Source organism: Ochotona curzoniae, unplaced genomic scaffold (assembly GCF_017591425.1).
Source record: "Ochotona curzoniae isolate NIBS_2020 unplaced genomic scaffold, NIBS_Ocur_1.0 scaffold_4505, whole genome shotgun sequence".
Lineage (NCBI taxonomy): Eukaryota > Metazoa > Chordata > Mammalia > Lagomorpha > Ochotonidae > Ochotona > Ochotona curzoniae.
In genome coordinates this window covers 21,360,935-21,388,588 of record NW_024467118.1, presented here as the reverse complement: position 1 = coordinate 21,388,588, position 27,654 = coordinate 21,360,935, and the positions used below count along the sequence as shown (strand labels likewise).

Sequence of the window (27,654 nt, the reverse complement as noted above, 5' to 3'; positions counted from 1 at the left end):
AGTTACAGGATTATGTGATTCCTTAATTATACTGGATTAGCTTTCCCGAAACTGTGGTTAAGTAAAGCTAAAATATTGTACAGAGAAGATAGTTCCTGATCAAATAGCTCTAAGAAATACTAAATTAAACAAGATTAAACACTTTTTTTTTTCTGTTGGATTCTCTTAAAGACTTAAGTATGGTTAATATCATTAAATTTCAGAAGAAAAGATTGATTGAAGCATTTTCTAGGCTTTCTTAATCAAGTTGCTCTCATTTTCCTAAAGCATTCCACAGACCTAACAAGAATCCCTAGTTTTGAAATGGTGATTTTGTTAGTTGCTAACACAGGGTGCCTGGAGACCTGCATGATTTTCTATGGATAGAAACTACAAAACTATCCATCACATTTACTAAATACTTAATATGTATTGGATTAATAGTTTATATTCGTTACAGTAATGACCGTTTCCAAGACCTCCCTCAGGCTCAATTCTGAGTTCCCTGAGGTCTAAAAAGCCAACTTCAGTGCAGGCTCCAATAAACTATCTAATCGACGCAATTGCTTAGAATACACTGACGCATTGTTCAGAATTGAATGAACTCATTGTTTTTCTCAGAAGCTGCTATATTTTCCATGCAAAACAATCTCACAGGAATATTTAATATATATACATATATAAACATACATACATATGGTAATTCAAAATGCATAGATAGACTCCTAGAAATCAGGAGTTTATTTTATAAAGAAACTATCAAACTCAATAAATGGAGCCTAGTGTGGCAACCTAGTGGTTAAAGTCCTCGCCTTGTGTGCACCAGGATACCGTATTGGTGCTGGTTCTAATCTCAGCAGCCCTGTTTTCTGTCTAGCTCCCTGCTTGTGGCCTGGGAAAGCAGTCAAGCCTGGCTTAAGGCTTTGGGACCTTGTACCTGTGTGGGAGACAGGGAAGAAGCTCCTGGTTCCTAGCATCAGATCGGATCAGCTTCAGTTGTTGCGGCCATTTGGGGAGTGAATCAGCAGCAGGAAGATCTTCCACTCTGTCTCTCCTCTTCTCAGGAATATCTGGCTTTACAATAAAAACAATTCTTTTTAAAAAAAAATCAGTAAATGTTATAAGAAATTTGAATTAGGACATTATGAACACTCTATTATTGATTAAATATGCAAAAGGATGTGTAAGTACATGAATAATACTGAAAACTCGGCTCTTGATATTTTTTTGTACCGTTTAAAAACATTATGGACATGTACAGGCCTGTACCTAAGACACGCTTTATTTCGTAAAAGATTCTTATCAATAATACAGAGATGATTGCTGCTGTTGAAGTCTGTTATCTGAGCAATCCTTCAGCTGCAATTGCAAAGAAGCGACTTCAATAATCTCTTCGAGTCACTGTTTAAGCTAATGACACTCTAGTCTCATGCTGAGGTGACCTGACTATAGAGAGGTAGACAGCTAGTTTTGGGTCACAAGCTTGGAAGCTACTGCCCTGCCAGCACCTAGCTGTTCCCTCCTGCCCACCTGTGATGCTCTCCTAGCATCACCTGGAACCTGAGAGGGGACAGTATTGCATTGTGTAGCCACTCCCCTCACAAGCCCCTATAAAGGCTCCTGTGGAGGGAGGCTCACTCTCTTGGTCACATGCTTTTGTGGCTCTAGCACTCCGACTTTTGACCTCCCAGTACCAGTAGGTGGTAACTGAAGGAAGAGTTATGCGTGTGAGAGAAAAAAAAAATCCAGCCCTTCCATTTCACCCACCACCCACCACCACAAGGCATGTTCCAGACCTGAAGCAGACTTGTGGGGCAAGGGTGATGGAGGACAGTTTTTAGGGTTTATACTTAATGAACTCGCCTAGAGGGAGTCTGTGTGTTGCAATGGACTGGACACTTTCATCCATTAGACTGTTCTGGTCACTAAGCAGGACAGAACATCTAGTGGGCCCACTCTATATATTGTCTTTGTAACAGAAGTCCAGTTTCAAAAGCACAGTTTGGAAAGGACAAAGGAAGAAAGACTAAAGTTCTCTATATTTAATTGTCCCCTACCCCCATGGACTTACACTGCTTTGATAAAATACTAACCCATCTGATATTTGTTTAACCATTCCATTTTTTTACTTGGAAATGTAAAGATATTTCAATGAATCATACTGGGTTTGGTTTTTTTTTTTTCTGTTTCTATATTAGTAAAAACTGCCTCACCCAATGAATAAAAACAAGGGACAGATTCCAGTATGTTTTATTTTCTTCTTTTTCTGCAAATAAAAGGAAAAAAAACCCACAGAAATCTGTTTTAGTGTCCTAGAAACTGTACTGAAAAAGTCCAGCATTCATGACTGAATGAATTCATGAGCGGTGGTTCCTTTACAAGTGTAAGAAAGAACAGTTCAATCAAGCATGACCACCGTGGTTTCCTTAAAGTGCTTGCAAAATCTACTGGGCAGCCACCATGTTTTCTGATTGCTAAAGCAGACTGAAGTTGAAGTATTGCGGCTATGAGAGTTTCCACAGGAAAAGATACAAAGCCATCTCACAGGATGCTACAAAAGCCATGTAGAACAGAGGAAATGCAAACTTGTGAGTTAGGTCTTTGAAAGTGTGCGCACCTGCTGTTAAGCACAACCACACTGGCATGTCAATACTTCACACATAGAAAAATGATTAAATGATAAATGTATTTTGTAAAAAAAAAAGTTTTAAGGCAACCTGAGACACCCATTTTCCAATAAAATGGTATCTTCAAACTCTTCTAGGCTAAGAATACCGGACATAACAGCTGTTACAACCTGGTTATGAAATTAAGGATGAACATGCATTTAAGTTACATGTCAACTTAGGACTTTTTATGTCTTTACACTCAAATCTAGCAAAACTATTTCATGATGTGCCAAGACATTCTTATCTTCTGTTCCTCTTCCTCCCAGATCTATTTTTACTTCTTTGGTTTGGGAATAACTATTGAATTCGTTTCTGTAACACAAAATAGGCAGTTCACACAGAAAAAAAATGTAATCTTCTGTCACGTATTAGAATTCTATGGGAGAAACTGAAAGGATGAATTCACTGGACTATTTTATTTATCTAAATGTGCTAGGTATTGAATAATTATAATAATTTTGTAAATACTTCAAAAACTGATGAGTGGTTCACATAAATTACCTGAAAGTCACCAACTGCAAATGCACAGATGTCATAGAACTTCAACAATTACATCATGTTCTTCTTTTGAACAGGTACAATAGTCAAGCAGTTCAAAGAAAGGTCCTGGGAATCACCATTTATGTGCTATCAAATAATGCATTCACAATCTAACCTATCTGGATATTAAATTTATCCCACTGAAATATTGTTGTAATAATAGTACCTTTCATCAACCGTTGTTTTGGAGGCTATTTACAACAGGGAATTAAAATGCGTTATGTTCTCTTCCCTTAGATTCCTCCAATGCATTTTCACTGCCCTGCTGAAACCATCCACGCCTGGTAAAGCCCATATGAACCTACACAGTAGTGTCACTTGTGGGCATCTGCATTTGTTCTACTCTGCTAGATTCACCTTGTAGCTGAATGACCTTCTTTCATCCCTCTACAGTTCCAGCTTCTTTTCTCCCCTTCTGAGGTTCGCACACATGCTTTTCTTTACCTGGAACAAATCTCCACCCCTCCCTTCCCTCCTCTGCCCCACCCAATGCACAGCACAAAGAGCTCAGGCTCACTTAGCACTTTCTGTTCAATGTAAATATCACTTGCTCAGCAAGGATTTTTTTCTGATTGGCCAAACAAAAGTTGCTTTTTCTTCTTTTCCTCCAGCACAGAATTTTGTTTGTTCCTAGTATCGCCAATGTTGGCCTACCTGATTGGAAGTGAATAAAAAGATATCAATGAACCGGGCAGATGAGAAATTAAATATGACCATTAGTGTGCATGCCAGGTTCTGGAAGCCATGAACAGATTGAAACTTCCCACAGCTCCTATGGCTTAGAAGAGCACCATGGGATTTTGGCTTCTCTATGGCAGTCTGCACAGAGACAAAGGGAAGACGAAGGAGCACACTCATGTGTCCCACACTTCCTTCCTAAGACACCAAGCGAATCAAAGCACTCTGCCATCACACAGCTTGATGTGTGAAGTGCTGTGTGGTGACTGCAGCAGGAGGCAAAGCGGATTAGATACCACCTCCACATGAACAAAAGATTGAAAGTAGAAGAAAAGTACTTCTTCCATTCTCAGTTAAGATGTATTAAATTGAGTCCTATGCAATGTCTGTTACTGAGGCTAAAAACAGACAATTCTTGGCAAATTCCTATGATGCAAATGAAATTAAGCAATATATGTGCTGTATGCCCATATAACCTTATATGTACATATATGTATGCATATGCTATAGAATGTGTTCCATAGTCATCTGTATGTGTATGTGGTATATCCAATACAAATATTTAATAGTACCTATATATAATTTACATATATAATACATTTGCATGCTTATTTGGGTCATATCTGCCTCAAAATTACACTGTAAATGATAAGAATATAGTGAAGTAGGCCTGTTTTACTTATTTCTATGTCTCTGGTGGTTGATCACATCTGAACATATGCATCACACTTGAACATATGTATAAAATCATCTCAATAAAGAAGATCTGTAATGCATTAGCATGTTATTCGACTTATTTTAAGAATTCAACAGATGCCTGAATAGCTATTATGATGATCATACTGCTGCTATTGCTAAATAGTACCAACATGTTGGGTACTAAATTTAGATGTGTGCTCATAATAAAAACTCCCACTGTAAAGATTTTTAAAAATTATTCAAGAGGTACAGCGACAGAGAGAGGGAGAGATAAAGAAAGAGAAATGTTGCATATATGGTTCACTCTCTAAATACCCATACCAGGGCCCAGCACGGTGGCGCAAGTGATTAAGGTCCTCGCCTTGCACGCCCGGGATCCCATATGGACGCCGGTTCTGTCCCGGCAGCCCTGCTTCCCTTCCAGCTCCCTGCTTGTGGCCCGGAAAAGCAGTCAGGGACGGCCCAAGGCTTTGGGACCCGGCACCCGCGTGGGAGACCCGGAAGAGGCTCCTGGCTTCGGATAGGCATAGGATCGGCCCGTTGCGCTCACTTGGGGAGTGAATCATTGGACGGAAGATCTTCCTCCCTGTCTCTCCTCTCTGTATATCCCGCCTTTCCAATAAAAAAATAATAATAATAAACCTTTAAAAAATAAATAAATAAAAAATAAATACCCACACTGGGAGGAACTCCTTCTGGGTCTCCCATTGGAGGGCTGGTGATCAGGAACTGAAGTATCTTGGCTATCAACCACTGTCTCCGAGATGCTGAAGTGGAAACACAAGTTAGCCGTGATTCAAACCACAAACTCTAACATGGCATGTGAGCACCTCAAGTAGTGGTTTAAACCTCTGTGCCACAAGACCCTCTCTTACGACTTCCATTTTAGAAATCCATTAGCTTGCTCCAGGGCCACTCATACGAGTTGTCTTTAACTCATGCTCATTTCAGGTAACAGCTCATGGCTGTAGCTTTCACACCACAGCTCCTGAGTCATAAGCTCAATAAGAAACTGCTAAGTTAGAGACTGTAACAAACTGAAGAGTTCATGATTTGTCCATAAAAGGGTAGCTACCTTTCCGATCCAGAGTTGTTTTGCGAGAATGTGAGGGAAGCACTTTCAGACTTTCTGATTGGCTTAAACAGAAGCTAAAACAAAGTGAAACTTAAATTCTGGTGACTAACTGTGACTTGCAGAATCTTGTGTGTTCTTGGTCATTTTGTGCATCCCCTGCCTTCACACTACCCACAGGCAGCAAGTTTGTGACCTCTGCTTTTTTGATCATTGTCTTGTGGTATGAGGTTTGATCAATCCTGTTCTTGCATTTCATTTGTCTTCTACAGAGATACTATTCTGTGTCTTTCAAGCGTGCTTTTTTCTTTTCATTTAAGACTTATTTTATTTTTATTGGAGAGTCAGATATATAGAGAAGAGAAACAGAGAGGGAGACCTTCTTTCTGCTGACTCACTCAAGTGGCTGCAACCTGGAGCTGCGCTGATCCAAAGTCAGGAGCCCTGAGTCTTTTCCAAATCTCCAACGCAGGTACAGGGTTCCAAAGCTTTGGGACATCCTCGATTGCTTCCTAGGCACCCATACGGGATCCCAAGCAGGGAGCTGGATGGGAAGCGGGGCCACTGGGACCCGAACTGGCGGCGCCCATATGGGATGCTGATGTGTGCGAAGCGAGGACTTTAGCTGCTAGGCTACCACGCCGGGCCAGCAAGCTTTTTTCTTACCAGTTCCATTTCATTGCTTCATAAGAAACTGATTTCCAACTATTGCTTTTGTTTTCTACCTCCTTGTGTTTGGCTTCTCTAAATCCCTCCCTCTGTTTTTCTTGACGTCAAAGGAGATTTCAGAGTTAAGTATCTGTTATAAACACAGTATTTTAAGAAAAAGCAAACAGCTACAGTTTTTCCTTTTGATATTGCTGTTATAGCATAGAATCATAGAATTTTCTTTAAATTGCTGATGTATTTAGCAAATTCAGTCACAGAAATGTAGGGGAAAAGGTGAATATGAGGCCTAGTGATTGGGACTCACATTCTATGTGGAAGGGTGTGAGGCTGAGTTTGGGATCCACTCCCAGTTCTACCCTTGAGTCAGTGCACACTTGGGGAGGTAGCAGAAGATGGCTCAGTAGTAAAATCTCTACTGCCATGTGAGGAGGCAACGATTTAGTTCCTGACTCCTGGCATGTGACCACTGCTGGTATTAGGGGAGAGAAACAGTAGAAGTATATTCTGTTTCTGTTTCTCTCTCAATAAACAATGAATAATGAGAAATGAGGCATTCAAAAGGAAGCAAGATTTTCACACCCAGGGGGTATATATGAGACTGAACATTTCAGGGAAGAATAAATGAATAGACTTATTTTGGTGCAAAGTTCTAAAAATATTTATTATTCACTTATTTTAACAATCACAGAGTAACAGACAGATAGAGGGACTGAAAGGAAAAAAAAATCTTCCATCTGTTATCTCTGCACAGATAGGCACAGATGCTGGCACCAGACAAGGACAAAGTCAGCAGCCAGTAGCTTCATCTGGGTCTCTTTTATGTGTAGCAGGTGCCCCAAACACTTGGACCATCTTTTGTTGATCCCCTTCCTAGGCTATTAGAGGAAGGTGGATCAGAAGAAGAGCATGAACCATTACCTATATGACATGTTGGCATGGCAGGAGGCAGCATTACCCATTACTCCACAATTTGGCCCTGGGGCAAAATATTTTGAACTCCAAGCATAGTGTTTTCATAATATGCCTTTTTTATGAGCTTTTCAAATACTCTCTCCTCTTTCACACGCATATACTGTGGGTAATAGTTTACTCTTTGGGAATTTCTATTAGGCTTGATTTTCTTTGGGGAATTTATAAACACAGAAAAGTCAAATTAGACTTTTACATTGACAGTGGCAAAAACTAATGGACATCAACAACTCTAAAATGGAATATATTTTAAATAGCGATTTTGGGATTTGTAGCAATATAAGTAACTTAAATGAGATGCTGAATATGTAAATATCTATATACACAGGCATGTAGCCAATGACAATTACAGTATGCTGCCATGAGAACAGTAACTGATTTTGTTATTCTGTGTTAGTATAGGACACTGAAACCCACATTTAGATGATAAAGGAGAATCTATTCTTTTAATGTAAATCAAATGAAAAATTGTGATTTGTAATAAAATTTCTACTGATGGAATAATGAAAGCAATCAGAAAACTACATGCATCCAAAACTTCGAAGTGAAAACAATCTGCTATAAACAACAGTAAAAATCAAGTGGTGGCAGAAAGAACAAAGTTAGAAACTTCACAGTACCTGGGTACAAAATATATTACAAAGCTATACTAATAAAAACAGCATAGTACACAAGTAACAATAGAACAGAGATTTCAGAAATAAGTCCACATACTTAAAGACAGCCGATTTTTGACCAGTCATCAAAAACACATAATGAAGAAAAAGAACAGACTTTTCATGAAATAATGTTGGAGCAGCCAGAAATAACATCTTAATTCATACCAAATACAAAAATAATTCAAAATAGACTGAAGACATAAATATCATAAACTTTAAAACAAGAAAAATAATGATAAAGCTTCCTTTGGTCTGGGAAATAATCTTTTGTCTTAAACATTCATAAGCAAAGTGAAAGAAAGATAAGGAGAAATGGAAAAAGAGAGAGAGAGAGAAGGGGGGGAGAGAAGAGAGAGAGCTCTTCCATTTGTTAGTTTTCTACCCAAATGGCTGCAATGGCCAGTCAGGGTTGGGCCAGCCTGAAGTCAAGAGCTGAACTCTATCCAGGTCTTCCTCGGGTGGCAGGGGCACAGGCTTCTCAGCCATACCCGGGCACTCTTCTAAGATCCACCATGATAGAACTGTATCAAAATCGGAGCTCTGATATGAGATGCCGGCTTGACAATCAGTGTCTTTAGCTGAAGTGCTACACTGTAAGCTCCATCAATAATTGTGTGGGTATGACTCCAGCAGCACAGCCAATAAAGTCTAACTAGAAATTACAGCAAACTAGAAAACTATTCACAGCAAATGAGACAATCAACAGAGTATAAAGACAACCTAGAGAATGGGGGATGTTTTTTTGCATACCATACACGTGAAAAAAAGGTTACCACCAAAATACATAAGGAACTGAAACAACGCAATAGCGAGAAAACAAAGAACTCAGTTAAAAATGGTCAAAGCATCTGAATACGTGTTTCTTAAGACATGTACTAATGACTAAGAAGTATAGGAAGAATGTTCAACACTATTAATCATCAGAGAAATGTAAATCAAAATTACAAGGAGATATCATCTGTTAGAATGAATATTATAGAAAACAGACAAGGACTAGCACAGTGGCATTGCACAATAATTCTCTGCTTGTGGCAACAGTATCTCATTTAGGTGCTAGTTTGAATCCTGGCTTCTCCACTTCTGATACAACTCCCTGCTAACTGCCTCGGAAAGCAGCAGAGAACAGTCCAAGGCACTGGGCCCCTGCACCCATGTGTGAGACCAAGAACCTCCTGCTTCCCGGTTTTGGACTGGCACAGCTCTGGCCAGTGTGACCATTTAGGGAGTGAACCAGTGGATGGAAGATCTCTCTCTCAGTCTCTCCCCACCTCTCTCTATGTAATAAATAAATCTTAAAATTAAACCAAAGATTAATATTGGAGAAATGTGAAAAAAATAAATTCTTACATAATGCTATGGAAATGCAAAATAGAAGAACCACTGTGGAGTTTTCTTGGAAGCCTAGCAACAGTTTTATCACAAGATCCAGCAATCACACTCCAGGGTATATCAATGAAATCACATATCTACACTCCCCTGTTCTTTGCAGCATGATTCCCAACAGCCATTATGTGAAATCAGTCTGGGCATCCATTGATGGATAAATGGATAATGAAATTGTTTTCTACACAAACTGGAATATACTTCAGCTTAAACAAATAAACAAAAAAAGGAATGACATCATTAATGACTGATGGCTACCCAGGGCACTGGAGGCGAGGGGCTGGATCTGCTGCAGACTCAGCATGTTTCCCAGGCTTCAGCCCAAAACAGGAGTGGCCACGGGAGCCAGCTACATCACCGGTCTGGCGGGATTCCAGCTGACCAATGATACACCTGAACGGACATTCCTTACATAATTGGGGCGCAGATAGCCCCTTTGCTAGCCCATACATCTAGAGGAGTATAAAACTCCACAACACCTATCTCAGCCATCCTTTTACCCTTTTTCGCTTCCTCCTTCTTCCCTCTGCTCTGTACGAAGGGGGCTCAGCAGTGGATTTTCCAATAAAGTTTCTGTTACCACTATGGACAGCTTCTGGATATTATTCCACCAGTGGTCATCATCTAACAGTGAGAATATGGAACAATCTAGAAAACATTATGTTGTGTAAAATAAACTAGGCACAAAGAAAAATAATGCATGGTTATACTTATATGGAGAATTTTAAAAAGCTGAACTTATAAGAGACAGCATGGTGTCTACCAGGGACTGACAGGAGTTGAGAAGGGGTCAAAGGACGCAACACTTCACTTACATAAACAGAACAATGTCAGGAGTCCTGTTGTACAGCATGGTGACCGTGAGTGATAGTGTGGTAGGATGTTTTGACACAAACCATGGCAGGAACCTCATTTCTTGTCTCACACGAAAGAAGAATTTTCCCGCGGACAATTCCACTTTGCAAGTCAGGATTTATTTAGGAAAAAAAGCAAAAGGGACTCCTGCTATGGTGGCAGGAGGAAAACCCCAGACCTCCTGCCATAGCGGCTGTTATGTACCATCACAAAGAAATTTCTCCAGGAACAAAGAAGAAAATTTGTTCTCACTAGCACCTGGCTCTAGAACAAAGAGACTGAGAAAGGTGGGATTGATTAACTTGCTCACTCCCCTTCTGATCATTCAGGCACTATCTCCTTGACAGTGGCCCAGAGGTGAGATCAGGTGCATAACTTCTAGATGGTGAACTGATTTCAATTCTGCCCTTCTGTCCTTCCTCAAGGAGAGAGGGTACCCTGGAAAAAATGTGCTCGAGGGCCTGGTGTGGTAGCCTAGCAGCTAAAGTCCTCACTTTGCACGTGCCAGGATCCCACTTCTAATCCTGGCAGCCTGGCTTCCCTTCCAGATCCCGACCTGTGACCCTGGAAGGCAGTCAAGGATGGGAGGATGGCCCAAAGCCACGGAACTCTGCAGTCCCATGGGAGACTCGGAAGAGGCTCTGGCCTCCTGGTTTTGGATTGGCGCAACTCCAGGCTGCAGCCACTTGGGGAGTGAATCATCGGATGGAAGACTTCCTCTCTGTTTTTCCTTCTCTTTGTATATCTGATTTTCCAATAAAAATAAAATAAACCTTTAAAAAATGTGTTCTGGGAAAGTTAAGACATGGCGAGGAATATAATTTTATACTAAAAAAAAAAACTTGGTGACCAGAAGAACCCTAACTGCCTTTTATCCCCCTGACTCCTCACACAGTAGCAATGAATTGTATTTTTGAAGAACACTGAGAGAGTGGATTTTAACTGCTCATAACATTTGAATCAATGCATATAGTAACTCAATTTATCCACTGCACAATGTGTACATATTTCAAAACAAGTCATATAGAATAAATTCAAAACAACATGTCATATAGAATAAATATCAACATACACATATAATCTTCGTCAATTAAAATAAATCTAATTTATTGTCTTCCAGGATAAATTTAAAAAGTTCACACCTCTCATTCAGAACAGATAATGAACAAATATGCATGAAAAAAAAAGAAAATGTTTAGCCATAGTTCCCCAGAAAGCACAGCCCTCAATGAATAGCCGTTTATGAGCACATTTTTGGGGAGAGCAAGGTTGAAAGAACTGGGTGAGATAGAACTGGATCACAATAAAACACAAGTGACAGTTGATTTGAAATATGGCTCTCAGTGATGATGTCGCCGTGTGATATCTCATATCTAAAATGCATGCTAAATTCGTCAAAGACAGGTCAGCAGCGGCCACTGGGAACTGGAGGTTAAGCTGCTATCTGAGATGCCCAACTCCCACACCGGAATCTTTGGCTTAGAGTACCAGGTCTGTTCTCTGGTGCATTCCTGCTGAAGAACACCTTGGCAGAGAGCAAGTGGTGGCTTAAGAACTTGGGTTGCTTTAACTACGTGGGAGGCTTCCACTGAGCTTCTGGTTTCTGACGTCAGCCTGGGCCATCCCTGGCAGTTATGGGCACTTGGAGAATGAAACGGTGGATGTGCTCTTGCTCCCTCTGTCTAAATGAGGAAGGAAAGTGCGATAGGGAGCATTTGCAAATAACTATTTTCATGAATATCTAAGCAGATGGATTTAATCTTAAGTACACATTTGTTTATTTCCTCAATCTTTCTCATATTTTACATCTGGAAAAAATAACAGATTTTTTTTTTGAAGAAAATGAAGAGATTAAATCCTTTTGTATAAATAAACAATGTGGCCCAGCACGGGATTCTAGTGGCTAAAGACCTCCCCTTGCATGTGCCGGGATCCCATAGGGGCACCTGTGTGTACAGTGGCTGCTCCGATTCCCTTCCAGTTCCCTGCTTGTGGCCTCAGAGAGCAGCAGAGAATAACACAAAACCATGGGAACCTGCCCCAAGTGGACACCTGGGAGACCTGGGAGAAGCCCGAGGCTCCCGGCTTTGGGTGACTATTGTGGCCACTTGGGGAGGCAATCATAGGACTGAAGATCTTTCCCTCTGTCTCTCCTCTCCGTAAATCTGAATTGCAAATAAAAACAAATAAATTAAAAAAAAATTACGAGAGACTTGAAAGGCTTGAACAGTAGGTTGGACTTGAACGTAAAAGTAGAGAAGTGATAATAGGATTAAATGCATTGGAGGGTTACACTTTTCATTATGCTTAGATATTTAACACATTAAATTCTCACAAATATTATGAGTCCCATTTTACACTGAGTCTCTTAGAATTACCAACTTGCTCACAATGCCAATATTGGTTTCTTCCATTGTACGTGCTGCGCTCAGGGACAATCCAGTGTCCCGGCTGCACTCCGTGGAGGGCTGAGTGACAATTCTAACCCTGTTGGCTGTGAGAGTTACTCAACTTCTGTTTCTTAAGTTCTCTTATCAGGGGGATAATAACATTATTTCTTTAAAAAGCTTTTAAGAGAATTAAATGAGTCCCAGGAGTTAAGTGCTTGGCACAGTACAAGTCATGCCTACGTGCTCAGTAGGAGTAACCTTTGTAAAGAAAAGGGGCGAGAGTGGAGAAGAGATGAGCAGGTGGAGATGAAGGTGATCTCCACTCTTCCAAATGGTCTTTCGCACAAGTGGAGTGCCAGGGATGCTATCTGAAAGTTATTTGCTTGCTGTGTGAGCACAAGGGACGGGAGCAGCAAAGGCATAAAGACGGCAAAGACACAGCACTGTCTGCTGCTTTACTAAAAATGTAGGAAGCACGAGTGGGAGTCAGTCATTTTGGCATAATTCCGATCTCGAGGAAAAGCAAGAATACGTAGCCTTGGCAATAAACAGATTATCATATCTTTATTCTAAGGAAGTGAATTTCCCTGGGCATCAGATTTCTCACTGTGAAGGGTGCTAAATAAATAATGAATTTCCTATAAATATAAGCTAGCTGGTTTCCACTTATCCACCATGTACTTCTTAAGTTCTTTACATTTCAATTATGCCTAATGTTAAAAAATAATAGAAGAATTCCAACTCAGAGTTGCTATGTCCATAGGGCACATATAGTAGGTATTGGGCATGGTGGTTAATGAGCAAGTAATAAAAGGTGGTTTTTGCCATATTTCTTCAAATGTGCATTATTTTCCTGTATTTCTAAGACTCATAAAACCAGAATGCATCTTATAATTGATGCACATAGAAGACCAGGAGCACCGAGTTATTTCTCAGAGCTATTTTCAAATCATTTTCCCTTGTGGCTGACAACCTTGTTTTTCTTTAGTGAATACTAACCCCAAGATTGCACAGATATTACATTTGCTAACTGTACCTTCCAATTATCAAATAATAACTAATAAAGTTTGTAGGCAGTAAATAACTCAATATGAATATACTAACTATTGTTACAAAGAGGCACAGCATCTCAATTAGTTTATAAAATCTACCATGAGGAATAACTTGAGAAAGCAATTTCCTCATCTTGAGGACATACCATAACTGGTGCCAGAATTTTTAAAATTGATAGCCTACTTTGGTCAGAGGGCATTTTAAAATGGCTTACAAAGATGAACATAACTAAGAAATATGTGAGAACTCGGGGTGGTGGGGGTTGGGGAACAAGTGTGGACTAACAACCACATCTGTAAAATGTCTGCTTCAACCCTTACAAGAATTTCTAAGGAAAACAGAATCTTGGAGTTTGAAAAAAAAAAAATATGACACAAAGGGAGTGATTTTGGTGACAGCAGGGATGGATTTGGAAGATGTGGAGTTTGATGGTCTGTGTAGGAGGTCCGGGCTTTTGCTGCTTTTGCCCTGGGTTAGGGTGGCGCCTTCCGGTGGGCAGGCAGCCTGGCTGGAGGTGATGGTGCCAAGGCTGCCAAAGGCCAGGGCTCCTGGGAAGCCACCCACACACCAGACTTCACCAATTATCTCATTTTCATAATAAGGCCCGCACCTAATTGCTCCATTTCCATCAACAGGTAGAGGGGAAAGATACGTGTATTTCACCTTTTAAGGAAGGCAAGTTCAAGTGCAGTCATTGGAGACCTGCATAAAGCAAGGATCTGGCCTAGGAACTCTTTTTTTTTTTTTTAACATCTATTGGGTTGTATTGATTCTTAGATCTTGCAGGTCCCCCAAGGGTTTTGAGGAGACTCCTGGTTCCTTCTGCCTCCTCCTGAGCAGAGCATTTCCAGCCTAGGAATTGTGAGGCCTCAACCGCCTCAAGGTGCAAGCATCCAGGTTCCCCCTCGGACACTCCCTCCCTCCCCCGCCCAGAGGAAGAAGATAAGAAAGGTGAAAGTCTAATTACAACTGAGAGGCTGTGTTAGTCAGGGAAGAAGAAATAAACTGCAGTTCACACACCGTCCCCCCTTCAACCCTGGCTATGTGGTCCAAAGCTGAACTCTCATACCTCCTGCAACTGGAAAACAGGGATATCAACGTCTTCCTCACAGGGCTGCCAGGAGGCAGGGCCTCATATAATGGACTCAAGTCACTCACCGTGCGTTGTTCTTTAAGTACACAGATTCCCCCGGTGCACTGAATGCAAATCCAGGAAAGCTGCCCGGGGGAACTGGCGTCCTAGATGAGTCGTGAAGTTTGGGAAACGCTGAGGTATCAGGGAAAGTACGTGGTAGTTCAGGAGTAATAAACAGGGGTGCTGAAGTTCCAGCCATCTGACAGTCTCCCCATTAACGCGCATGAAGCTACTGGTCAGAGGGGGCTGGGAAAGGGTCCCCGGCATCTCCCTCCCAGGAGGCTGGGTCAGGCTCCGGCCACCGATGGCGCTCTCCACGCGCCTCCGGGCCGAGGTGAGCCAGGTGGCCCGGGTGCCAGGCGCGGCCAAGTCGCGGCTCACTGACTCAGTCGCCCAACTATGCTGCGGAACCAGGGCTGCCGGCTCGGCCGCCCCCGCCACTGAGCTCCGGCTGCCCCCGCGCCTCGCGCCGGCTCTCCGCCCCCGCCAGCCCTGAGGAAGCGGCCGAGGCGCGGCGCTGTGAGGCGCGGGGGTACCTGGGCAGGGCGCCGGCTGGCGCAGCGCTTCCGGAGCTGCGCGCGGGTTCGCGGCCCGCGCTCCCCGCCTCCCGGTGCGGCGGGCGGCCGGCGAAACAGCGCCGCCCGCGCGGCCGCCTCCCGGCAGCAGACGCGGCTGCGGGCCTCCGACGGGCACCGCGAACGAGGAGGCCCCCGCTCCGGGCTGGAGGGGACACACGGAGGCGAGGAGCCAGAGGCCCGCGACGGCCCCGGGAGGCAGAGACGCCAAACGCTGGGTGCTCCCCAAGCCGAGCTCGGCGGCCGCGCGCCAGGCGAGTACCCGGGGCCACGGGTGGGCAGGGCCGGCGTGGACGGGGCCCCGGGGTGAGAGGACCCTGTCGGGATGGGCTGGGGCTTTTCTGTACTTCTCCGGGTAAATTTCCGCTCTTGTTTCTGCCCCTTGGATTTCGCTCGCGCGTGTGGGCGGCTAAAAGGAAACCATAAGCGAGTAAGCGATTGAGAAACTCCTCTCACTTCTAAGATTTGACATAACAGGGGTGACCACCGGCCCAACAACCAGACCCCCGCACCCCCGGAATTAATCTCCACCCTTCGTCCCCACCTCCTCAGGAATAAAGGAGCTGTAGCGAGTTCCAGGCACCAACTTATTTACTTGGTGGAGATAATGAGTTCGCTTTGGTCTCAGTGCACCCTGCACTCTGCTTGTTATGCACTTTAAAACGACAGGCCTGTTAATTAACTTTAATTACAGCCATTTGGCCTCCACCTGCCCGAACCCTACACCATCCGCAGGAACCTGTCGGCAGTGAATGAACTGATCTTTCTCCTTCACTTTGAGAGATGGTTCACTTTGGAAAATTTGGTATCCATCTTACTTAGTGAAGTAAGTCTTATTTTATTTGATTTTGGCCAATTCTCTTATTAGGCACTCCTCTCACCTCCTTGGGGAGGTACTGGGTGGTTTTGGGAAGAAGGCTCCATCATGTCAGGTGGTGTACTTTAAGCTTTGATAGCTGGAGAAAAAAAGACAAGGGAATGCAAAGCTCTGAGGGGTTACTGACAGCTCAAGGTGTTGCAAGTTTGTATGGTGGTAGCAAATTTTTTTTTTTTTAATTTTTGATCAACTTTGTCCTTGAAACAGGCTACTCAGTGGAATATATCCTTTGGGTTTAAAAAAAGTGTATTGAAAATCAGCTATTTTTAAAAGTACATTTAATTGGCTGTCATTGTTATGACCAATAATAGTGTTGTACTTACAAGCTCCGTATTGATTCCTCTGCACTTAAGCCCTGTGCACCCGGAATTTATGGAACATTGCCCACAAGTGATTGCAAAATGAAGTTACGGGCTTTTGTTTGTTTTTGTTTGTTTGTTTGTTTTCAAATAAACTGTTTTCAGTAGAGAAGAAAAATAAGTTCCACCAAGTTTTTATTCATGATTTTCCTTCACCTCACAAGAGCGATGAAGTAGGTCATGGAACTAGGCTAGAATCTAAACTGGAAATCTTTCCCTGGCTGCTCATCGTGCAACTATTTAATACACACGTACTTACACAGGTGCCCTGCCAAGAGGGGCTTATAGAGTCAGAGTTTGCAGGCACCAAAGATTTTAAATTAAAACGCACCTAGAGGGTAAGTGCAACGGCTTGTTAACACTTACTTATGTGGGTGTACTTGTGTTTGTGTTGTTCGCTTCCTCTGTAAGCTTGTCAGGTTTTATAGGGGTTGTCTGTGGAAACAGAAACCGATGATACATTTAAAAATGATTTCTTTTTCTGATGTCACTACCAGTTGCCGGCCTCGTGAGTCTCATGGGTGTTCAGTGAATGGTTTTCCGATTCAGTTTCTTGCCTACTGTGGTTCATTGGAAAACCCGGGGTCTACACATTGCAGTTTTCTTAGGAACTTTGTGTTATCACATTGAAACTGTGACGTTTTAAAACCTGCTTGGGATTCTGGGTTACGGCCTTTATGATATCAGAGAAGGAAGTTTTGCTCCTAAAGCCACCTCCTTCAACTCTTGACAGTTTGATGAGAGTACGTATAAAATTGCAGCTGTATGCTCATTCACTTAACAGCTGTCTTTTAATGTCCCCCATTTATTAATTGAGTCATCTATAGAGTGACTGACCTTTGCATACTAAACTATAGGGGTTTTTGTAATGCTTCATAAAATATGAATTAGATGGAGAAATTCTTAATGGTTTTGGACTTACATCTTGGTGTTGATAATTTCTGAGATGTCATTTTGACTTTTTGTTGTGTAATCTGGACAGTGTGGTTTATCACTTAAGTTGTGTTTCTAAAGTAATGTCTGGATTTAAATAATGATGCTTAAGCCATTTTGCTTGATTATTTCTATTCTCCATTGAAATCATACACATGACCCTTTTTTAGTTAGACATTTGGCTTGTGAAATTTTCTTAGTTGTGACCTAGCATTAGCTGGTATGACCCCTCCTTTGCAGGGGTGGGGATGGGGCACCGAGAAATCTGGATAGGGTAGTCATTTTTTTTTTTTTTTTTTTTTGACTAGGGGAAGAGGTGGGAAGAAGCATTTTTCCATCTTATTCCAGTTATATACAGATATGGGCAGGTAGACTGCTGGTTTTAGTACTTAGCGTCTGGGGCAGGAGAGAATAGTTTGTTCGGAGGCAGAGATGATCAGGACGAGCAGGAGCGTGGTTTCCATGATGTCGTCAGGCTCTTCAGAGTGGTGATGGTGAGAGGGCGTGTAGAGACTCACAGGAGCTGTAGTGCCTGGAAGCACTGGTTACTTAGTCTGCCACTGAAGGCCTTGCCAGCCAATGGCAGCCTGTCATTCTGGCATTGTTTATCTGGAGCCCTAAGTCCAACTTGGGTACTCTGCTTCCATGTCCCCTTGATGGTGTTCGTTCAGCTTGAGTGTTGCTGCCTCCACCTGCTACAGCTCACCCTTCCCAAAACCCTTCTTGGAGGAGCACCTACACTGGTCCCTACATTGCAAAGCTGGTTTTCAGTGTATTCATGGAGCTGATTTGAGATTTCTGGCATTTCTACATATCCATGAAGAATGATGGGGGTAATGTAACCTGTAGAATTAAATAAAAGCAATATTAAGAATGCAAAATGTGTGCAATATAGAGCACAAAAATATTTTTTTCACCAATTTTTTTCACTAGTAGGACTGATGGCTGATAGGCATGTCTTTTTTTTTTTTTTTTTTTTTTTTTGCTTTTACTCATGTGTAATCTGCCTCTTTTAAATCCTTGCAAGAAGACATTGGATCTTCCTTTTCTTTGTAGGCCTTAGCTCCATTCTCAAATCAGATAATAGATTCTGTTATCTTGAATTACAAACGTTTCCTACTGTTATTTTGGAGAGAATAGCACTCCTTAAATATTTATTGAAAGAACAGATGTAAATAAAGGGTCCAGTTCTTCAGGTGGTATTTGTTAAGATAACTTCTTCTCGTAAGAAAAACAGACCTTGACAATTACTGAGCCAATAGGAATAAGTCCTCAAATTCAGTTGGAAAAGAGGTCAGAGTGCTATTTATAAATGCAGAGAGGAAGTGTTCACAGTAGGCTATTTTGAAACATCTGGTTGTTAGTCTAAAACTGTGAGTCTTAGATACAAAGAAATAGTGGAGTATACATTTATGCTAAGATTTTAAAATTGGAATATTTGTGTGTGTGTACCTATTGTACATTTAAAGAAACCCTTTATGCTGATAGGTAATTCTCTCGTTTTGACTAGAATAAATACAAGCTTTTGTTTAGCATGGAAGATGCTTTGTGTAGGAGCCAAGAGAGTATGTGTGCTTGCTCAGGCCGGGTTTTCTTTCTTTCAGCTCTTAGGTTGTAGGTGTGGCTCTGTGGTGGAGAGGGAAGAGAGGACTGGCCCTTGTCAGATGCTGACAGGGGAATGCAGATGGGAGTCCTTGTTAGTGATGCAAACATCAGCTGATCATGTCTTTCCGCTAGCCCCACTTCTGTGCAGATTAGAAATTCAAGAGGATGAACTTTTTCTCCAGATCCCCAGAATTAGTGGCTCCACCTTAGTGATCTGTCCATCAGAATTTAGAGCAGGCCCCAAACCTTAAGTACTTTAAGATGGATAACTTGAAAACCAAAAGACTTACTGAAGTTAGGGAGAATGCTGAGCAGTGCTCTATGAAGATGCCATCGGAAACACTCCCACCTAAGTGTTAGATCAAGAGCAGGAGTGACCACTCTTGGCCTCACTGGATACAGGAATAGATCGTACCTTGTACACTTTGAGAGTTGTGTTTTCAGATTGCACAGTAAATGAAACTAATTGTTGCAGTATGCATCTCTCCTGTGGAATAGAAGGAGGGCTCACAATGAAACCATTAACTATATCTTGACAATAGGATACAAGTCATGGTATACTAAACAGAGTGTTGGACTTGTGACTGTTGTTGCCTTCTGTACTTCTGTGTTTATGTGAGGGAAAACAGCGGGGAGGGGGACTAGATATCGGAGAGGAAATTCCCTGTGCTTATGGGACCGTATCATGAGAAATAATAATTATAAAAAAGAAAAAGAACTATGGTTTCAAAAATGTGACTTAAAGCAACCCTTTCTCCTTGATGCAAGCCATGAAATGATTTTGTTATTTTCGGCTCAAACCTCGGTTGGTTATCCTCTACTCAGCAGGTAACTAATGAAATGTTATTGCTTGCCACGCACTGTTCTAAGATCGTTTTACATGGTCACTCGTTTCATTCTACAAAGACCCTTATTAGGTAAGCACTGTTATCATCTCTACTCGCAGAAAACAGTGCAAGGCTCAGGAAGAGACTTAGCCAAAACCCACACAAGGCAGCAAGCACATGGCAACTCGGGATCTGTGGTAATCACTGTGGCCTGTGGCCTAGGACATTAGACTTCAGTAGTTTCGGTAAAGCCATCATTCTCCAAATTCTAGCCTTAGTTGTATTAATAAAACTTAGTGTACTTCTATGTTAAATGGTTTGTGGGTTTATGAAAAGAATGATTTTATAGGAGGAATGTTATATCTCTCTTTTCAAAAAGATTTATTTATTTTATTTGAAATGATAGTTAAAGAGATGGAAAGACACAGAAATATTCCATCTGTTAGTTCACTCTCCACATGGCTGCAATGGCTAAAGCAGGGTCAGGCTGAAGCCAGGAGCTAGGAGCTGGAGCTAGTAGGTCTCCCACATGGGTACAGGGGTCCAAGCACTTGGACCATCCTACATTGCTTTCCCATTTATGTTGGCAGGGAGCTGGACTGGAAGTGGAGCAGCCAGTACACAGATTTGCTACCATAAAGGATGCTAATTATACAGGTTAGAGGCTTAAGGGGCTATGCCACAGTACCAGCCCTGAAATGTTACAGTTCTGTGCAAATAGTGCTGTTCAAACCAAGTGTATGACAAAGTATAGATATGACCAAGTGTAATATTATAAATAAGAGATGAATTTATCATAATTGAATTGAATTGTATACTTGCAAGTCATGTAGCATACTGTTTTATAAGCCTTATGTATTTCACTTGATTAATCCTAAGAGATGAAATTTTAAATATGAAGCATGCAATCATATTTTAAAAGATGTATTTATTTATTTAAAAATCAGAGTCTCAGAGAAAAGACGGAGAGAGGGAAATGGGGAGAGAGAGAGAGAGAGAGAGCGCGCAAAAGCGTGATAGAGAAAGAGAGAGAGGAAGAGAGGGAGAGAGATGTGTTGTCTGCTGGGTCACTCCCCAGTTGGCCACAATGGCCAGGGCTTGGACAATCTGAAGCTGGGAGTTTTATTCCATCTCCCATGTGGTAGCAAGAGCTCAAACACTTGGGCCATTCTCTGCTGAATTCCTCAGGCCTTTAACAGAGAGCTGGATAGGAAGAGGAGCAGCTGGGACACTGGCACCCTTATTGTATCTTTGCTTTGTGGGTGGTAGCTTTGCCTTTTATATAGTAACACTGGTCCAAACCTAGTTTTACAAAGGAGGAAACAGAGCTTTATGGAAATTAAGTCACTAAGTCAAGATTCAGAGTTAAATGTGGAGAAGCCTGGGTTGGAATTCACATGTCATGCTTTCTACAATGCTTCTTGGTAGAAATGAATGAGGGATTAATAATGACTAGAATAGCAAGAGAAGTCACATTGGATATGATGGTCTGCACTGTGATTTTTGGATTCCCCCAAAGGAGTGAATGAATTATATACAAGAATTTCAATTTGAGTAAAACTTCCAGGCTGACCCAAATCGCCTAGTCTGGCTTCCCTTCTTTTGGTGGTGGTAAAAATTATGTGTCAAAAAGTTTCACATATTCACCATTTGAAATGTACAATCCAGTGATGTTCTCTGTATTTTCTTTGTTGTGAAATAGGTCTCCAGTACTGTTTTAGTCATGCAAAGCTGAAACTCTGCGCTTACTAATCAACAGCCCAGTTCTCTTTTCACGCCCAGTCATCATCATTCTAGCCTCTATGATTTTAACTACTTAGATTCCTGATAGAAATACAGTCCTTTAGTGTTTCTCTTTTTGTGACTGGCTTATTTCACTTAGCATAATCTCACCAGAGTTCTTCTTGTGATAACATTTGGCAGGATTTTCTTCCTATTCTTTTTTTTTTTGTTTATGGCTTAATGATTTATTTTCCTTTATTTATACGTTACTGATTTACAATATATATACCAAGGAACATACTTAGAAAACACAGATAAAGGAGTTATTTGTCCTCTGAGCACAATGCCCAACTTAAAAACAACCACAAGCAATACCCAAATTAAAAACAAAATCATAAGTACCCAAAGAGTCCTCACCATTTTTCAGTCTCCATTTTTTAATATTGGGGAAAGGACGGTGTATTCTTATTTGAATGATATGATTCAACAAAGCAAAAGTTTCAAAATACCAAATAATATGTCACCCACAATGTTTCTATGCTTGCTGTGTATATCAGCTCCCACAAAGAAGAGAAAATATGATATTTATCGTTCAGAGTGTTGCTTATTTTCTTACCACAGTGCTCTGCTGTTACATCCATTAAATATTGTGTTCTGTTTATTTTCTCGCTGGTTGAGGAACGTCTGGATTGCTTCCACTCCCCTGCTTCTTTTGTATCACACTTAGAGTTAAACCTCTGCCAGTATGCCAGGTGTATTATTTTTAACAGTACTCTTTCCTCTAGTGAAGCAGTTTTCACACAGCTCACAAGGATGATAAATTCTTGTTTTGACCATACTTGATTATTTTCCTTTGGTTTTATAGAATTTCGCTGCATTGTTTGTACTGAAATCTCACCTCATTTGCCTTTCTGCAGTGATAGATGTGAAATAAACTTTAGTAAGCTAAATGTTATGCTAACATTGCTTTCTGTGGTAGCTTCAAAGATATTCTCCATTAATTTGTTACTGACATTTAAATGTCAGGCAATTCACATAAGTTAATATATGTTTCCATATTTGTACACTTACTTGGACACATACACCCATAATGAAACTAAAAGCTGTGCATAATGTGAAATCACATTTAAGTGACCCATGTTTGCACATAGCTGTATAAGGGAGAGACAAATTGTTAAGTATTTATTATTTTTCTTTTGTGAAGTCAGTTGTATAATTATTAGCAGTCATTGCCCAATCCACATCCAATTGTAGAATTCTGACTCCACTGGTTCTCTACTGTGTGACTGTGGGTGTGAGATTTTTGTCCGAAGCAGCCATGAGGATTAGATGAGGTACAATAGAGATGTTTGTTCAGATATCACAATTATTGGTTAGTATTAGTAATGTAAGTCTGGAAGAATGAAGTAGGATGGATGTGTTTTGATGGGTGGGGAAGTGGTGGTCAAGGTAGAGGACATGGCAAGAGAAGACCAGAGCCTGTGGGTAACCACAGATAAAGAGAGATGGCCAGGTTAAGGGTAGTGAGCTTCCTGTAGGCGTTTAGCTAGGGTCAAAGTTGCCACATGATAAGGCAGATGGTGGGGGATGAGAAGCTACCAAAGGACCCATTTCACACTTCTGTTGAGGGATAAAAATTCAGGCTAGAATAATAAGGTAGGAGGAGTCTTGACCTTCAACCTTTTGCAGTCTACTCTATGATGAGATGAAGTAATAACACAAGCAAGCATGTTTTCTCTAAACCACTTCCTCCTCTGTGTGGTTGTGGGGAATAGTCGGAGTAGAATGGATTGTCCTTATGAGTTCAGTCCTTGCTGAAATTAGTGTGTTACCAGTAAAGAATGATTTTGCTGGATTTATAGTAACAGTATTTCTTGTGACTGTGTTTTGTACTGAAGCAAAGGTGGACTTCTGTGATATCTGTACCTTGGACTAAGTATTTCAGCGTGTTATACATTTGGGGCCATTTTGATGGTAGGAACGGTTTTAGTCATCTGTAGTACAAAGTACCATATGGGGAGCCAACTGGTTGAATAGAGTTGGAGTTAAAGATTGTACCTAGGATTTCTACTTTGGGTATCATTGTAGGATGTCACAAGTACTTTTCCTGTTGGCTGGCACCACTTAGTTGAGGCCACCAAAAAAAAAAAAATTTTTTTTTTTCATATTTCTGAATCTAACCTTGGGAAGTAGTAATTCCACTGTGGAACTTCAGATTGATGATTGTGAAAAATAGTAAGCTCTGCTTATTATGATCTGTAAGATTTGTATTGGTAACATTTAGCATTAATTAATTAATTAATTAACAGCCAGCCTTTTTGGGGTAGATATTTTCTAAAGTTTCTTACAGCTTGGTGATACACTGGTTGTTAAGCCTATTGTTTCATCCTTAAAGTTGTTTTTAACTGTACATAACATACTCTTTATTTTGAATAAATTGATTATTTGAATGAATTGCATTGTATTGTGCTAGTTTTTTTTTTTTCTTTGTAAATCATTAGAATCATGCAGAAGTGACTTGGACATAACCTTGACCATTGAATGACTGTGTGCTTTAATCAAGTGACCCATGGCTATTTTTTTTTTTTTTTAATATAGCTTAACTAAGGGATCTTTGACAAAATCCCATTGGCAGTGGTGGAGTGGGCATCTTATGATGGTTTTCCTTATTTGAGGCATTCAGGCAGTGAGGCTTGTCCCAACCTGTGAGTTTTAAAAAACGCCACATATAGTTTCTAAAGTTTCTAGTTCATCTCCCAACTCCAGATTCGAGAGCCCCAAAATATGCCTTAAAGTTCTGTTTTTTGTTCTTTGTCAATATGGTAACTTAGTATAGACAAAATGTTAATGTTGCATACCTCCAAAGCCAGGAAGAATTAATTCAGCAGTTTTTCATTGGGTGTCTGCTATGTGCCTGATAGTATTTGAACTCTCAGGCTAGAATGTGGTTGAGTGGATAAGATCTTTACTCTCTTGGGTCATTGCTAGATGTCAGATTGTGAGTCACAGGGTGTGTTTATATACGTGGAGAATATGCATTTGGGTAGACCTATGAAAGTAATGGAGGTTTAGGTTTGTGTTAGAGAAGAGGATTTGAAAGAGATGGGAAAAGATTGAGGCCAGCACATTTTCTGTCATGTAATGGAGAGAAAAGTGAGGAAGATGAGGTTAGGAAGTAATTTTGTTACGAGTCATTTTGTTACAAAATGAATTTTTTCACTCTTTTATTGAGACTCTTCTGTTTCAGAGATAAGGGATCAAGATAGAATTAGGAATATCAGACCTGTGGACTATTGCTAGTGGTCTAAGGTAAGATGGTGTCTCTAGCTGGGGTGTGAGCAGGGAAGGAGATGAGAACTGGAATTCGAAATGTATTTGAAGGTAGAGCTCAATGAGATAATGATTATTAAAGAACATCCCTGTTAACTTTTACTTCTCAATGTAAATAGATCAGGATGAGATAGGCATATATACAACCACGTTTAAATTTCAAATATTTGTATATTCTCTAAAGATGTATTATGTAAACATTCTGAACCATGTATATAAACAACTAATTTGATTGGCATTTATTGGGAAGTTGTATGGGCTGGTCATCTTCTTGGCGGAACAGATTATGGGTAATAAAATAATAAAGGCACACACTTCGCATTTGTTATGTGCCAGTCTGTGTCCTATGAACTTTTTTTTACAATAACTCATTTAGTTCCCATACCAGCCATATAGGGTAAATGCTGTTACACTCCCATTTTTCTCTGGGAAACTAGAACACTGAGAGCTTGGGTAATCATGTTAACTCAAAAAGTTAGTACATGGAGTGAATGGGATTCAACCTAAATTACTTAGCATTGAAGTCCTACTTTTGTATACCACGACATTCTATGTTAGAAGCAGCATATGTTTAAGAATCCTTATGAATGTATGTTTTCTCTCAAAATTTGTATACTTCTAGCTAACTCCCATGCTGATGGCATGAGGAATTAGCCCCCTGGGCAAGCATTATAAGCCCACATCCTGTATTGGAGTTCCTAAAATATTATGCCGGCTTTGCCCCTGACTCCAGCTTCCTACAGATGCGTTCCCTGGTAGGCTGTGATGATAGCTCAAGTGGTTGAATCCTTGCCTCTCATGTGGGAGACTCAGACTGAATTCTAGACTTCTGGCTTGGGCCTGGCCCATCCTCAGCAGTTGGGTTTATTGGAGGAATGAACCAGTGGTTGGAAAACCTCTTTATCTGTTTCCTGTCTTTGTGTTTTAAAATAAAATTAAAATAAATAAATGGTAGCTGTTTTTGCCTTGAAAACACTTACACACCCTGATCTGTGAGGAATTGGCCCCCACCAGACATGGCCATTATCTTGGACTTTCCTCCAGAATTATCATTCATAAATGGATCCAGTGTAAAGTGTTTTATTGTGGCAACACAAATGGGTTAAGATAAAGTAAGAAATGTTGTTGGAATGGGGAAAGATAATGTGTATTTGTTGCTCAGTGGAGACTTTTGAAGGAAATTATATTTGTATTAGAGCTTGGAGAATACAGAAAATTTCAGCTATGAAGACATAACTGGTGTTGAAAAATGTAGAAATATGGGCCCAGCATGGTGGCCTAGCAGCTGAAGTCCTTGCCTTGAACGCGCCCAGGATCCCATATGGGCCCTGGTTCTAATCCCAGTGGTCCTACTGCCCATCCAGCTCCCTGTTTGCGGCCTGGGAAAGCAGTCAAGGACAGCCTAAGCCTTGGGACCCTGCACGCATGTGGGAGACCTGGAGGAAGTTCCTGGCTCCTGGCTTGGGTTCGGTGCAGCTCTGTTCATTGCGTTCACTTAGGAAGTGAATCAACGAACGGAAGATCTTCTTCTCTATCTCTCCTCCTCTCTGTATATCTGATTTTGCAATAAAAATAAATAGATCTTTTTTAAAAAAATATGAGTACATGTTACTGGGCATCACTTAGCTGGGTTATCTCATGTCATCTTTGTCAATGCTGAAGTATCTGGGTGTTTTCATTCTGTCAGAAGAGAGATGCAGACACCATCATGGTCATGTGGTTCTAGAAATGGAGAGGGTGAGATTTGAACCTAAGCTGGTTTCAGACTTGTGTGCAATGTGTTAGAAACATTCTTTATTCAAGGATAGGAGAGTAATGAGCTTAGACCTGAATGGAATGATGTAAAGTGTATCGGGGGCGGAGGGAGGTAAGTAATTTACTTAGTAATTACAAAATTGAATAAGCATCTCAGTCGCCATTGAAGGGATATATACATAAAGATTGCTGGGCACTGCTGTCTGCTGTTGTTGCTATACCACACACAGATCCGTGCAGTGGCACCTGCAAAACCAATGGGCGTAAAAATGTGAAGGACTGTTTTTTTTATAAAGTATTTTAAAATTTTTATTGGAAAGTCAGATATACAGAGAGGAGGAGAAACAGAAATGAAGATCTTTTGTCCGATGATTCACTCCCCAAGCGGCCACAACAGCGGGAGCTGTGCTGATCTGAAGCCAGGAGCTCGCCACATGGGTGCAGGGTCCCAAGACTTTGGGCCAAGCTTGACTGCTTTCCCAAACCCCAAGCAGGGATCTGGATGCGAAGCAGGGCTGCCAGGATTAGAACCAGTGCCTACGTATATCCTGGCACTTTTAAGGTGAGGAATTTAGCTGCTAGGCTGCTGTGCCAGGCCCTTGACTGTAATTTTATATTAGAATTTGCACCTTTAACTTTTTAAATTGAGTTAGACATTCCTATTTCTTTGTATATAAGGATGTACTTGGAGGGGCAGAGGCTCTGTGGAAAGAACTAGACCAGAAAACATCCTTGATTGTTAAAAAGTCATGTGATTGGAGGTTGGAGCTGTCAGTACAGTGCTGACAGGATGTGACAGCCTATTAGGGGAGAGTGTCTTAATGTTCCAAAAAGGAATCTGGTTCACTAGCCATATTCAGCATGGTGAGTTAGAGTAGAAAAAGACGGTTTTGGGTAGAGCATTTGGTGTTTATGTCCTTC

At 41.1% G+C, this 27,654-nt stretch overlaps 1 protein-coding gene across 3 annotated transcripts in view; it reads left to right on the top strand.

Annotated features, from left to right (window-relative positions):
- Positions 1–16,487: 16,487 nt before the first annotated feature.
- The window catches only part of ARAP2 (ArfGAP with RhoGAP domain, ankyrin repeat and PH domain 2), a 172,145-nt gene continuing 160,978 nt past the window's right edge, over positions 16,488–27,654 (top strand). For 2 of the 3 annotated variants that reach the window (XM_040965927.1, XM_040965924.1), the window contains exon 1: positions 16,490–16,899. The gene's annotated coding sequence lies outside the window, so the exon portion shown is untranslated. Of the gene's footprint in view, positions 16,900–27,654 lie in introns of all 3 variants that reach the window. The other variant, XM_040965926.1, reaches the window with a different exon arrangement.